Here is a 12652-nt window from a genome sequence, read left to right on the forward strand (position 1 = left end):
AAACTCTGCATTATAATAAATCTGTAAAAAATTTTCAAAGGCATTTAAAAGTTTTGTTTAGCGTTAGCATATTTATTTCAGATCAGTTTTATTGTAAGAGTTGTATCTGGAAAGAAAATGGAGGGCCCTTCTTGTAATTGCACACTGTTAATATACAAACTGTGCTCACTTTGATAAGACTTTATAATTTTACCCTGAGAGTTAAAATGGGAACTTGGGATTATTTTTTTTTAATTTTGTTTGGCACTGTTACTTCATAACAGTGATTTATTTGAATCTTAAATCCTTTGTTAGGAGTTCAGCCCTCAATTCTTACAGCATTTCTAAACCATATGGTGGATGTCTTAGTCAACTAGGGCTGCCATAACAGAGCACCACAGACAGGGTGGCTTAAACAACAGATATTTTCTCATAGTTCCATAGGTTCAAAATCCAAGATCAAGGTGCCAGCAAACTCATTTTTTGGTGAAGGTGCTCTTTTACAGATGGCATCTTCCTTGTGTCCATATGGCCTTTTCTCTGTGTATGTGTGAAGAGAGTTCAGTGCTTTGGCTTTTCCTATGAGGCACTCATCTTTTGGATTAGGGCCCCACCCTATGACCTCATCTAATTCTACTTACATCTTAAGGGCCCTACCTCCAAAGACAGTCACATTGGGGTTAGGGCTTCTACCTAAGAATTAGTGGGAACAATTTGTAATAGTGGTTTTTCTAGAAATGCAGCAATAAAATGTCAAAATTAATTATAAGCTGCTTTAGTGTTCATTATACTGTCTCTCATTCATAACCACACATTTTGTTAAGAATATTAGTCAGATTTATAATGTCATTAGTTTAGCTCCTGCTTATGACTGTGAGAGTCTGCATGAAGTAGAGCTCTCTTGTTAAATCTGCCTGCACTTCTGTGAAGTGTGATGTCATTGTCATATGCTTTAGAGATAAGGCCTTGTCACAGTCAGAGATGTTTAAAACTGCAGTCTAGAGAACTGCTTTTCAAAAGCTGAGGAAAGATGTTCTTGTTCACAGAGGACATGGTGTAAAACATATGGTCATGCCAATGGCTGCGAGGTTTTAAAATCTATGATGTATAGGAAAAAATATTTTTTTAGACACGCCTCTGGAATTATTAAAATAATACAGACTCAAACCTAGTCTTTGTGACATTATAGATTATAGATTTCACAAAGACACTTCAGGGAGTCACTGATCCATAGTGGTTTTGAAATTGAGACCTCCTTGGGAAGCAAAATATTTCTTGGTTATCCAACCTTGAGTCTATGGACCTTTTGCCCTCTAAGGAGTTTTTTTTTTTTTTTTAATTTTTTTTCCACATTTGATGTAGGGGTTAGGAAAACCAGAGTTATTCTGCTTCTTTCCTGTATATTGAAAGTTGGGGACCAAAGGAACATTTTAAAACTTCAACTGAGTCCACTTTTGTCTTTGATACCAGAATATTCCCTAGAATTTGGAAGATTTCTTATCCATTTGTTTCCAGTCAATTAGATGTGCTAATAAACATACCCCTAACTTTAATTTAATAACAAGATGATTTAATTTAATAACTGTAATATTTGGGGGGGGGGCTTAGGTGCTTTAGAGTCTTCCCTTGGCTGTTAGCCTGGGGTTGAGGAGGTTTTGCAGACTGAGGTATGTCAACAATGCCTGCCCTGTCTTCATGTCAGTGTAAGGGCATTGCAATGTGGTGTCCCCCCCCACCCAAGTAATAGGTCAGAATTCTAATCTTGATGGTGTTTTGAAGTGGGCCCTTTGGGAAGTAATTCATTCATGAGGATGGAGCCCTCATACATGAGATTAGTGCCTTTATAAGACCAGACCAAGAACTAGCTTGTACTTTTTCTGGTATGAGGGTACATGAGAGTCATCTGCAACCAAACTCTGACCATGTTGATACTACACTCAGACTTCCAGCCTTCAGAACTGAGATGGATTTTTAGTCACTCAGTCTGTGGTGCTTTTTATTGCAGCATGAATTGACTACAAGTCCAGCATAGTCAGTCCCTTTCTTACATCCGTGGATTTGAAACACTTGAGGGGTATCGCCTTCCTGGCATGTAGGCAAAATTCAAAGGAAGTGCCCACAGGAGCCCCTGTTGTTGGGTCCCACTTTTCAGTGGACTTCCCAGTTCCTTCCTTATGTCAGGTTCCATGTTCCTGGAAACCAGAGCCTCTGTGAAGCACAGCCAGCCTGCCATGGTCTTGTGCTCATTGCTACCAAAGAGATTTGTCTGGTATTCGTGCATGGCTACTCTTGGTAGACTGAGTTGTTCAGATGCAGTCTTCACCCTCTAAGAATATAACAATTTAAGAAACACAGTGACATAAAAATGTTATAGTTAAGGTGACATACAAATAAAAAACATGAAAAAGTTGATTTTGTGGAATGTTCTAAAATGAAGAACACTGAAGAGCCACTTAAGTATTGTGCCCAGTCTGTATATCATTGGGTGACTGTTTATCAATAGAAGAAGAGGGACATAGAATTTAGGCATAAAGACTGCTGCTTACAAAGATGCACTGGGGAGCTTCACTGGGAACAGAGAAGGGGGCTCTCAGTTTTTATATTGTATATACATAGAAAGTTTTAGTCTAAACAAAGAATGTACTTTTAGGAAGAGTTGAGAAACAAGATGTGATGAGTTGAAAGGGAATACTGTAAATATGTCACCTTGGAAGACTTGGAACTATTCTGGTTTTTCTTAGAACCTCAAACTCTATTTTGTCCCAAGATTTAGTGATGGAGCTTTTGTAAAAAGTTGAGTTTTCCATCTGCCTTACATTTATCCAAAAAAGACCATAGCATTCTTGAAATAATGGGGCTTAAAAAATTCTTGGCTCTAGGAAGCATTGAATGGGGAGCTGTTTCCAGTGTCCCCTAGGTCCATCATTCTGACCTAGCCTGGGTGTCTGACCTCTCAGTGAGGAACAGGCATTATATGGGGGATTGCCTGAAAAGACAGAGACTCTGAAAATTCTTCACCTCTGTCTTCTACTTTCTACCTTTAAAAGAATAAACTGGGAGAGATTATAAAGTTTATTTGAAATAAGTTAACTAGTAGTGCTTTCTAAATTGCATAAAGTATAAACATTTTTAAGTTTTTGATACATTTAAATGAGGTAATGTGTTCACCCCTTAAAGTTAGGAATGACAGTGTGTGGCTTTCTGCAGAGGAGGAACCTCAGAGCCCTGTTCCCTGGTTCCTATGTATAACTTGGTTATATGCTCACCAAGCTATGTTGACAATGCATTCTCTCCCTGGCTGCCTCCTAACCTTGGATCATCCAGGAGAGGTCTGTGAAATTAGACTGTAAAGAAAGCCTAGCCGGAGTATTTAGGGCAGCATATCAATGTCTTATTGAATAGGCGCCTTTTAAGCATTGTTGAATCATTGGAGAGACGGCTGCAGCTCTTCATAAATGTGTTATGTGGTTTTGCAGGAGAAAATATCTGCTAATCTGCAGTAATAATGCTATATCATTAAGCTAATAAGCCTACAGAAAAGTTTGTAACAATAGGCGTCTACTAAATTGTTATTATGTGGACATTACCTTTGAGTGTTTAGATGTCTCTTTTTGGCTAAGGAGTCTAATTTTGATGCTTTTATCTGTGATTGAAAATTTCAGTTATACCGTTATTACTGTTACCCAATTGAATAATTTTTTTTTCAAGAGTAATCATGGCTGTGCGTAAATCACTGCCTGACAGTCAGCAACATATGTCAGAGACTCGCAATTTGGGGCTGGTGAGCTGTTTGTTGCTGTGATACGGTTCTTCCTGCGTGCTCCAGGCTTTGTTTGTGCCAATTTTCTATCATTTAGTATTTGAATAAAGAACTGTTTCCATTTTGCTCATCGTTGTTTTGAGCATTTTCCTTATTCAGTTCCTATATTTTAAAGTCTGCCAACAATCAGGTGATTTGTGGTCACAACAGAAGGTGACACAAAATATCTTAATGTCTTTACCATTGGTTTCTTTGGGGGGCACAATAGACTGGATGCTAAAAATCTGGTTCCAGATACTGATATCTGCTACTTGCTAGTTGTGAGACCTTTAGTAACTTGAACCTCTTGGGGTCTTGGTTTCCTCCTGGGCCAAATAGGGGTGATAATGGTGTGCACATAAGAGGGTTGTAGGGATTAAATGAAAAAACATATATAAAATACCTACATTGTCCCATAGGAAGCACTCAAAGGTGTCTTGTGAGAGAAATGTTGAAAAGCATGGAATGTGAATTCAGACACACCTCTTTTTTACCTTCCATTTTGGACTTCTGAAATGAATGATCTTATGTGGTGGCAATGCTGAGAAGAACTTTTTCCGTAAACCTTGTTCCTTCAACTCACACTTATTCTTTAGCACAGAATAGCAGAATTCTTTATTTGTGATTTGACACCTGACTTGTTAGTTGTATCTGACAAACAATGACTAAAATATTCTTTTAATAAATGGATGTTATTTTAATAAAAATGTATAAGGGTTGGGGCAAAAGGGTTATGGTGGAGGAGGTGGGTGTGTCCCTAAGAGAGCAGTATGAGGGATCCTTTGATAGAATGTTTGCTATCTTGGCTGTGGAGGTGAAGAGTTGCCCCTATGCTTGAAATGACACTGTGTAGAACAAGATACCCACAGAGATACAATTAAACTGGGGAAATCTCAAAAGACTTGTGAATTGTGTTAACATAACTGTGCTGGTTATGGTATTGTACTAGTTTTGTGAAATGTTGCTGCTGGGAAAAATGGTAAAGGCTGTCTTAAAACTGCATATGAATCCACAACAATCTCTAAATTACAATTAACAAGCGCATATGCAGCTCTTATATAAAGTTAACGAATGCTTTTTGTTTATTTTCAGATTGCTTCTGCCTGATTCATACGCAGTGCCATTGGCTTTTGTAAGTTGGCATTTCAATTTTTTTTTAATCCTTCTTCCCAAAACTTTGTCTTCTCTAATCACACAAGAACACATTTCTAGAGGTTCTGGAACAAAATATGGGGCAAAAAATTTTAAATTAGGTTCTTATGTTATTATTTTAAGGTTTATTTTACCTTTTTTAGATGGCTAGTAGGTAACAGATGCTTTGGGGAAGTTTGACCTATCCATTGTGGGCTAGGAGCATCTGTTTCTTGGAGGGACGTCCCTCCAGGGTCATGGTAGGTGGGAACAAAGGGCTGCCTGAGCAGCTAAGGTTGTATGTATGTCCAAAGTTTCTATCCTAAATCATCTTTGTGACATCTTTGATTTTTTGATGAAGAATTGAAATATGCTAAACCAATTTTAATGACATAGGGCTTTGTTTTTCATCTTAGCAAGAGGTGAGTATCATTATAAAGTAACATAATGAGGACTTGCATTATGGTAATTCCTAAATCAATATTTTGTACATTGTTCTAGCATGTTCTATTGCACCTATTTTGAGGCCACCAGAAAGACATATACCTCTAATACAGTTTTCCTCAGAGTAGCTGCCTCGACATGGTCATTTCCTGGGGTATTAATTGGTATATGGAAAAAGACACTGTGATCATATAAGTTGGGGAAAAACTGAGATAAAATTAAATTAGACTAGTTTATTTCCAGCAACTGATTTCCTGAAAAAGGCTTTGATTTGTGGTATTCCTCAAACATGTGTCACTGTGCAACCTCTGAGTCACCAGTTAGAGCCAGGTGACCGCTTCTTCCCCCGCACTTTGGTTACCTCACTGGTACAAGCCTTCATCATCTGTTTTATTGCCATTGATCCTACCTGGTCTCCATGCTTTTACACTTTCTCCTCTATGACACATTCTCTAAACAGCAGCCAGATAAATTATTTAACTGTAAGTGTGAGGTTACTTTTCTGCTCCAATGTCTCTAGTACCTCTGTATGTCACTTACAGAGGCCGATCAGCTCTTACTGTGATAAGGGGTCCTGTTACCTTGGGCCTAATTTTCTTTCTGGCCTAATCTTTAACGGATCCCCTTCCCTGACTACTTCAGCCATACCAATTCTCTTGTTCTTGCATCAGGTTTTACATTTACTGTTCCCCCAAAATAGCCACGTGATTGGCTTCCTTCCTTCAGATGTTCCCTAAATTTTTAGATGATCCCTAAATTGTCATCTTTTTACTGAGGCTGCCCTGACCAACCTATTTCAAGTTGACACCGTTTTCCTCAACTTATCCTCCAAGGCTTTCCTGTGCCTTTGTTACTTTACTTTCCTAATCACCATCTGACAGTGCCAGGGGAAAGGTTGCTCAGTGGATACTATTTGAATGAATGACCATTTCATCTGATTTTATTGAAATGTTATCTTTGACCCCCCAAATTAAGATAGTTTAAACTGTCTGAAAATAAAAACAGTTTTTGAAAATATGTAGTATGCAACTAAAGCAGTGCTTACAGGAAAATTTATAGTATTGAATGAATACAATAGAAGAAAGCTCTAAAACCAATAATGTTGGTTTTGACTTTGGGAAATTTTTTTTAAAAAGAAAAACCTAAAACAAGCAGAAGAAAATAAATAATAGAAATTAGAGAAGTTAACAGAGTTGAAATCAGGAAAAGAGTGGGGGAAAATCAGTAAAAGGAAAGGCTTTGAAAAGATCAATAAAATGATCAAGTTTTAACCAGGCAACCAATGAAAAGAATATACAAATAATTAGAAATTGAAGGGGGGTTATGTTACTGATGCCATGCCTATTTTAGGACTAATAAACAAATATGATAAACAACCCCAAGTCCCCAAATTTCATAAGTCAGATAAAATTGACCATTCTTTGAAATACAAACAACCAAAACTCACTCAAGGAGGAGTAGGTAACCTGAATATCTTTATATCTATTAAAGAAATTCAGATAATAGTAAAACAGTCTTCATGGAAGAAAACAGCAGACCCAGATGGTTGTACTGATGAATTATAAACAGTAACCCGTAGGACAAAAAAAGAATCAACTAGCATTGAGATGAACTATCAAATACATACATACATACACATTTATATATATATATATACACACACACACACACACATAATTACACATATACATACCCATGTGAGAGGCAAGGGATAAATGGAAAAATCTCTACCTTCAACCTGATTTTCCTATAACTCTAAAACTCCTCTGAAAGCTAGTCAATTAAAAAATCAAAGGGGAAATTAATATTATGAACTAAATGAAAAATTTCTAAATAACTAAAGCAGTACTTAGAGGGAAATTTATAGTATATAGACCTATATTCGAAAAGAATGATCTCAATGACTCAATGTATGGGTTTGTCACATGTGTCTTCAGGTATATGTCTTACATTAGAAACCATGTTTGTTTTGTGTTGTCAGAGAAGGCAGAATTAGGGATGGTTACCAAAAGACAATTCTCAGTTCTTTATAGGAAAGAAAACATCATCAAGCTTCTCCAACCACAGGCTAACTTCCTTTAGTGAGACTTTGGGAAATTTTTTTAAAAAAGAAAAACCTTAAGAGTTCTTTGCAACTATTTCTGAAATAAATGACAATAAGGAAAAATATATTTCTTAGAATTAACAGTCTGTAATTAACATGCATATTTAAGATACGATATTGTTAAGTAGCTAGTGTAATGCAAGAATGAGTAGTAACTTTTAAAAACCACAGAACTAGTCTGGGGATATAGCTCAGTGATAGGGTGCTTACTAGCATGAATAGGGCCCTGGGTTTGAACCCTAGCACTGCAAAAAAAAAAAAAAAAAAAAAAAAAAAAAAAGAAAGAAAGAAAGAAAAAAGAATCCCAAACCTATAGAATTAGAAGGCACTTAAGTGACTTAAATGGTGTTTATTCAGACAACAGAGGCCTCAGCTCTCTGCCTCTTTAGTGGGAATGCCTTAGATATATTTACAAAAGGGGAGAAAGGATCCATTTAAGTTTGCAAATGAACAAAAGCAGTGATGAAGAACTAAATCCCTGAGTGATATATTCAGAATTCACAGAAAAATTTTAAGCTCAAGGATAATCAGTAATATACCAGAAGGACATCTGTATTAGCTAAACGGTTCAATAAATGTCACCTCTTCTCCAAAGACTTTTCTGGTTCTCTCAGACTCTCTGTCTCTGCCTGTGTTCCCATAGCAATCTGTACACCCTATACTATAACATCTACATGCCACTGTCCCCTGATAGGGCGTTATAAAAAAATGAGACGTGGAGTGAAAAATGAGACTTGCTGCTGGCCACAGCAGTCTTTTCTTGTGCTGGAAAGTTTATCTGTTGTTTTAGTGATGAGAGGCTCAATCGCAAGAAGATATGTATAAAGCACCATCCACATACAACAAATACTATTCCCCCCCCAATCATGTAGTGAGTCTGTGAATTTCTTCCTGTTATCAATGCATTTCTACTTGAAATGATAAAATGGCAAAAAGTAAAGCTGAATTGTACAGAAACCACACTGCTGTTTTATAGCAAAGATTTGCCTTAAATAACTTTTAAAAAGGATACTTCAATTAGTGTTTCTATTTTGTAGTTTCTCTTTATAACAGTTTGATTTGGGCTCATTAGATGGTCCATATTAAATCCTAGACTTGAGTGCTAAACTTTTAAGGTGAGAGGGCATCATGCAATCTAGATGCTGAGAGTTAAATTTTATGTCTTTCTGAAAAGGAAGAATATTTTCTCAAATTTTACATGGATTTGATTTTCAACATTGATGATAGTCACCATATGCTAACATGGTATAGGTGCTTTATACAGTTATCTAATATGATCCTCTGGGAGCCCAGTGAGAGGTGGTATTAGTCCTCTTTTATAGATTGAAAACTGGTCCACTGAAAATATTGTTAATTGCTTTATTTCTAAAATTAGTAAATGGTGACAGTTTTGGTTCTGGATATTAAACCCAGGGGTGCTTGACCATTGAGCTACATCCCCAGTCCTTTTTATTTTATTGTGAGGCAGGGTCTCACTGAGTTGCTTAGGGCCTCGCTAAGCTGAGGCTGTTGTTAGAAATTGCAATCCTCCTACCTCAGCCTCCTAAGTTGCTAGGTTACGGGTATCGCCAGGCCCTCAGCCTGTGACAGTACTATTTAAATGTCAATCCTGACTCCAGAGTTCCATGTTCTTGAACACTACCTCGCTGAATAAGAGTGGCATGAAACATTAGACTTAAAATTGACTAGATTACTTAAAGGAGTTATGGCAAGAAAAGTTTAGTGAATAGTCTATCCACAGTACACAGTAGCCAGGGTGAATGGAAAGGGCATGGGGTATAAGGACAGAACACTTTGAGTTTTAACTCTGCTGGTTAGTTCTGTGACTTTGGCAAGTCCATTTGCCTCTCTTGAACCTATTTTTTTCTCATTCAAAAATAGATTAATAAAACCATCTACCTCAGCTGGTTGTGGAGAAGATCAAATTGAAAATATTTCTAAGTGCTCTGTAAATGCTTCTGAGAGATATATAAATGAAGCGATGAGTATATTTGGTCATTTGCCACAAACTTTCTTTAAGTGATGAATTTTCTGAGTGCTTTTAGAAAATAATTTGATTTATGGGAACTTAGCGAGTTTCCAGAGAATCGCAGAATGACCTATGATTATATAAAGAAGTTGTCTTTCTTCAATGAGACACACAATGCTTATTTCCCAGTATCTTGTTAAGGGGATTTTTGACAAATATTTGTCTCCATTTTGGAAGATAGGCTGAATGTGTCCCCCAAAGCCCAAAGTGGGTGGATGGCAGAGTTGGCTTTATAATTCCTAATTGGATGTTCAAACCGCCTTTGTTGCCAGCTACCTTTCTTGTCTGTTTTAGAATTGTGTATTTTCTAAGATCATTTATGTCCCAGCTTGGAAATCAGTGAAAGTTTTCTTTCTCCTTGAGACCTGTTGAGCCTCCTCTACAAAATGGCAGCCGGAGATGGATAATCAGTGAATTGATGACTTGAAGGTCTCTGGTGATCCCTCAGGTCAGTCCTGAGGCTTACCAGTGGGTGTGTGGAAGGTTGTGTTCTTCCACGAGGAATGAGCTCTCCATACCTTTCATTCCAATATTGTTTATTTTCTTTTTGGGTTAGGAATTTTGAGACTTAATCCATCTATTACCATGTTTACTCAGGATGAGTGACAGAAATGGAATAGAGCATAAGGAAAGGAACACATTTTATTACAGGCTTTCCTGAAAGCAGTGTCAAAGAAGCCATTCGGAATTCAGGGGCAGCTTCAGGAACCTTTTAATTATATTTGTTCAGTGTAGGTAACCAGTCGAGATAATTTGTTTTCTTTCTGATTCCGTCTTGCTGACCTTCCTCACTCCCACAAACACACACAGCTCTTTATACACTGGCTCTCATTTAGGAGCTTAGGTTACCAGGTTTAGGTGATTCTCTGGATCAAAGTTTTTTTTAAAAAAAGAAAAAACAACAACAACAACAACAAAAATCTCATGGTTCCCTCTTGGTTCACATTTTGTTTTGCAAACAGAATTTATGCAAATTAACCTTTACCTTAAATTGAGTGGCCTTCACTGCAGATCACCCCTTAGAGAAACCTAGAAAGTACAGCTTTGGGTTCGTCACACAGCAGTAAGCTACTGGTATACCCAGCAGTCAGCTGCTGGTTATAACAGATTAGCTTTACCAAGGTAGTGAACTGATATGAGCCTCACCCACAGCCCTACTATAACACTACTGCGACAGTTAGACTAGGAATAAAGATTCCAGATCCTTTGGGTCCTGTGACGTGAAAAACATTGCAGATTGTTCAGCGAGACCCACACTGTCTCTTGTGAGGTTGCAGGGTGGAGGAAGAAAGGGAGAGTGAGAGGGAGAAGTTTATTTATGGAATGTCAGGGGGCCATTGAGGCTCAGCAGGCCCTAGAAGCAGAGGACTTCCCTCAGTGCTTGTTTTCTCCCTCTGACCTTGGATGAACTAGTGCACAGTATATTATGCCGGTTGATTGTGCTGGTTTGTCATGGTTAGCATTCTGGACTGTCACTGGAATGTAGGAAACGGATGAATTTGAATTGAACCATGCGGTGGTCCGACGGGCCCTCTTGGAGTCTCAAGGAGACCTGTCGCTGTTTGTCTGGGCTGGGCCTAATGAAAGCAATGGAGGGAGAGAGAGGTGGGCCTTTGATCTCTTTGTTGCAGCTGCTCCCTGGGAACTCACTGAAATCAATGCCCTGTTTTCCTGAAGGAATGAATGGCTCTGCCTAACTAGCTTTGTGAAGCCCTGGGGAATTCACTGCCTCTGTTTATTGACAGCTGAAAAGGAGCACATGGGGTGGAATAGACCTTCTTGTGAAAACCAGGCACAGGGAAAATTAGACCTCAATTTAACACAGAGGAATTTGGAAATTCACCCCAAAGGAGACGGGAGTTTCTCATGCTTACATTAGAATGACTCAAGTTTGGGGCTAGTGTGCAATGAACAATGAAGGTTTTGTCACAACTATGTTATAAGTAGGAATATGGTATGCATAATAAATGATGTTAAGTAGAAGTTGACTCAACACCCCCCTTCTTTTTTTTAAACCCAGACATAGAGAAAGACAAATATGAACCATGATATAATCAGGCGATGCTTTTATTTTTGCTTTAGGAAGAAAAATTTTTAAATGATACTTAAAATAAGCATTCACATTATATTCAAATCCTCTAAAACGAGTCTTTCATTTATGTTTCAAAACATCTTCAAACTTGGGATCTAAGTTCCCCTCATGCTGTGATTCATGCCACTCCGTATTGTGTGCATTTCATGGGAATATTGCTATGTGGCATTTATTTTTTCAAAATTTATACTCTTGGGATATTGTAACTGAAAGTCTGTGTCAAACATAAATGAGATTGATAAATAGACCAGGATAGCACCCAACATCATAAATCTTAAAATTAGCACCTTCCTTTTCAAAACTAGTAAAGAAAAAGTCTTGAATTCATCACAAGGAAAAATCACCATCCCTCACTTGCTTGATTTCCCAGGAAGAATTTATGGCTTCTTCCTTTGGCCCCAGCCCTTTGTGCACACCTCGGTTATAGCACTTAACACATTGCCCTGTAGCTCTTTGTTTAAATGTATTCTTTTAGCTGGAAGTAAAGCAGCTGTGCCGTATTCATTTTTATATCTCTGAGCCTAGGAAAGCTCTTGGCTGTAAGTGTAGCTGCATGTGTGGCGATTGACGGCTCCCTGAACATTCCTTTGAACACAGTTACTTATCCAGGCTTCAACTGTGAATACTAAATTTTAGGAAAACCTGATTAGTCTCTTGTCACTTGATCAGCACTATTGCTTTTTAAAAAATCTTTCCTTTATGGAGAATTATTAAAACAATTTTTTGGGTTTGGCAATTTTGTTGGGCAGTCCATCAACCTCTGGAAGAAGGCATTGAAAGTGAATGGCATTATCCTTTTCAGAACCAGGCTCTCTGCTCAATTATTCTTTTCTAAAAATAAACCTCAATGTAATGCTTAGATACATTCATTTAGAAGATGAAGTAGCTTGTAATGAAGAATTTTGTAGACTTTCACTTGACCAAATTTAATGATTTAGTGATTGAGATGGATAAAGCTTCCATGTTGTATGACTAAATTCTATGATGTAATGTTAAATAATGCAAAATAAAACATCCTTTGGCAATTTCTTTAACCAGATTTACTACCACGGTGTGCTATGAATTCCTTATCAA

The 12652-nt window shown here is 37.6% G+C and overlaps 1 protein-coding gene across 1 annotated transcript in view; it reads left to right on the forward strand.

Moving 5' to 3' along the window:
* The window catches only part of Plagl1 (PLAG1 like zinc finger 1), a 50479-nt gene that overhangs the window by 11994 nt on the left and 25833 nt on the right, over positions 1 to 12652 (forward strand). Inside the window, exon 3 of the mRNA XM_076859673.2 lies at positions 4871 to 4910. The gene's annotated coding sequence lies outside the window, so the exon portion shown is untranslated. The remainder of the gene's footprint in view (positions 1 to 4870; positions 4911 to 12652) is intronic.

This window comes from Callospermophilus lateralis, chromosome 6, assembly GCF_048772815.1.
Source record: "Callospermophilus lateralis isolate mCalLat2 chromosome 6, mCalLat2.hap1, whole genome shotgun sequence".
NCBI classification, from domain to species: domain Eukaryota; kingdom Metazoa; phylum Chordata; class Mammalia; order Rodentia; family Sciuridae; genus Callospermophilus; species Callospermophilus lateralis.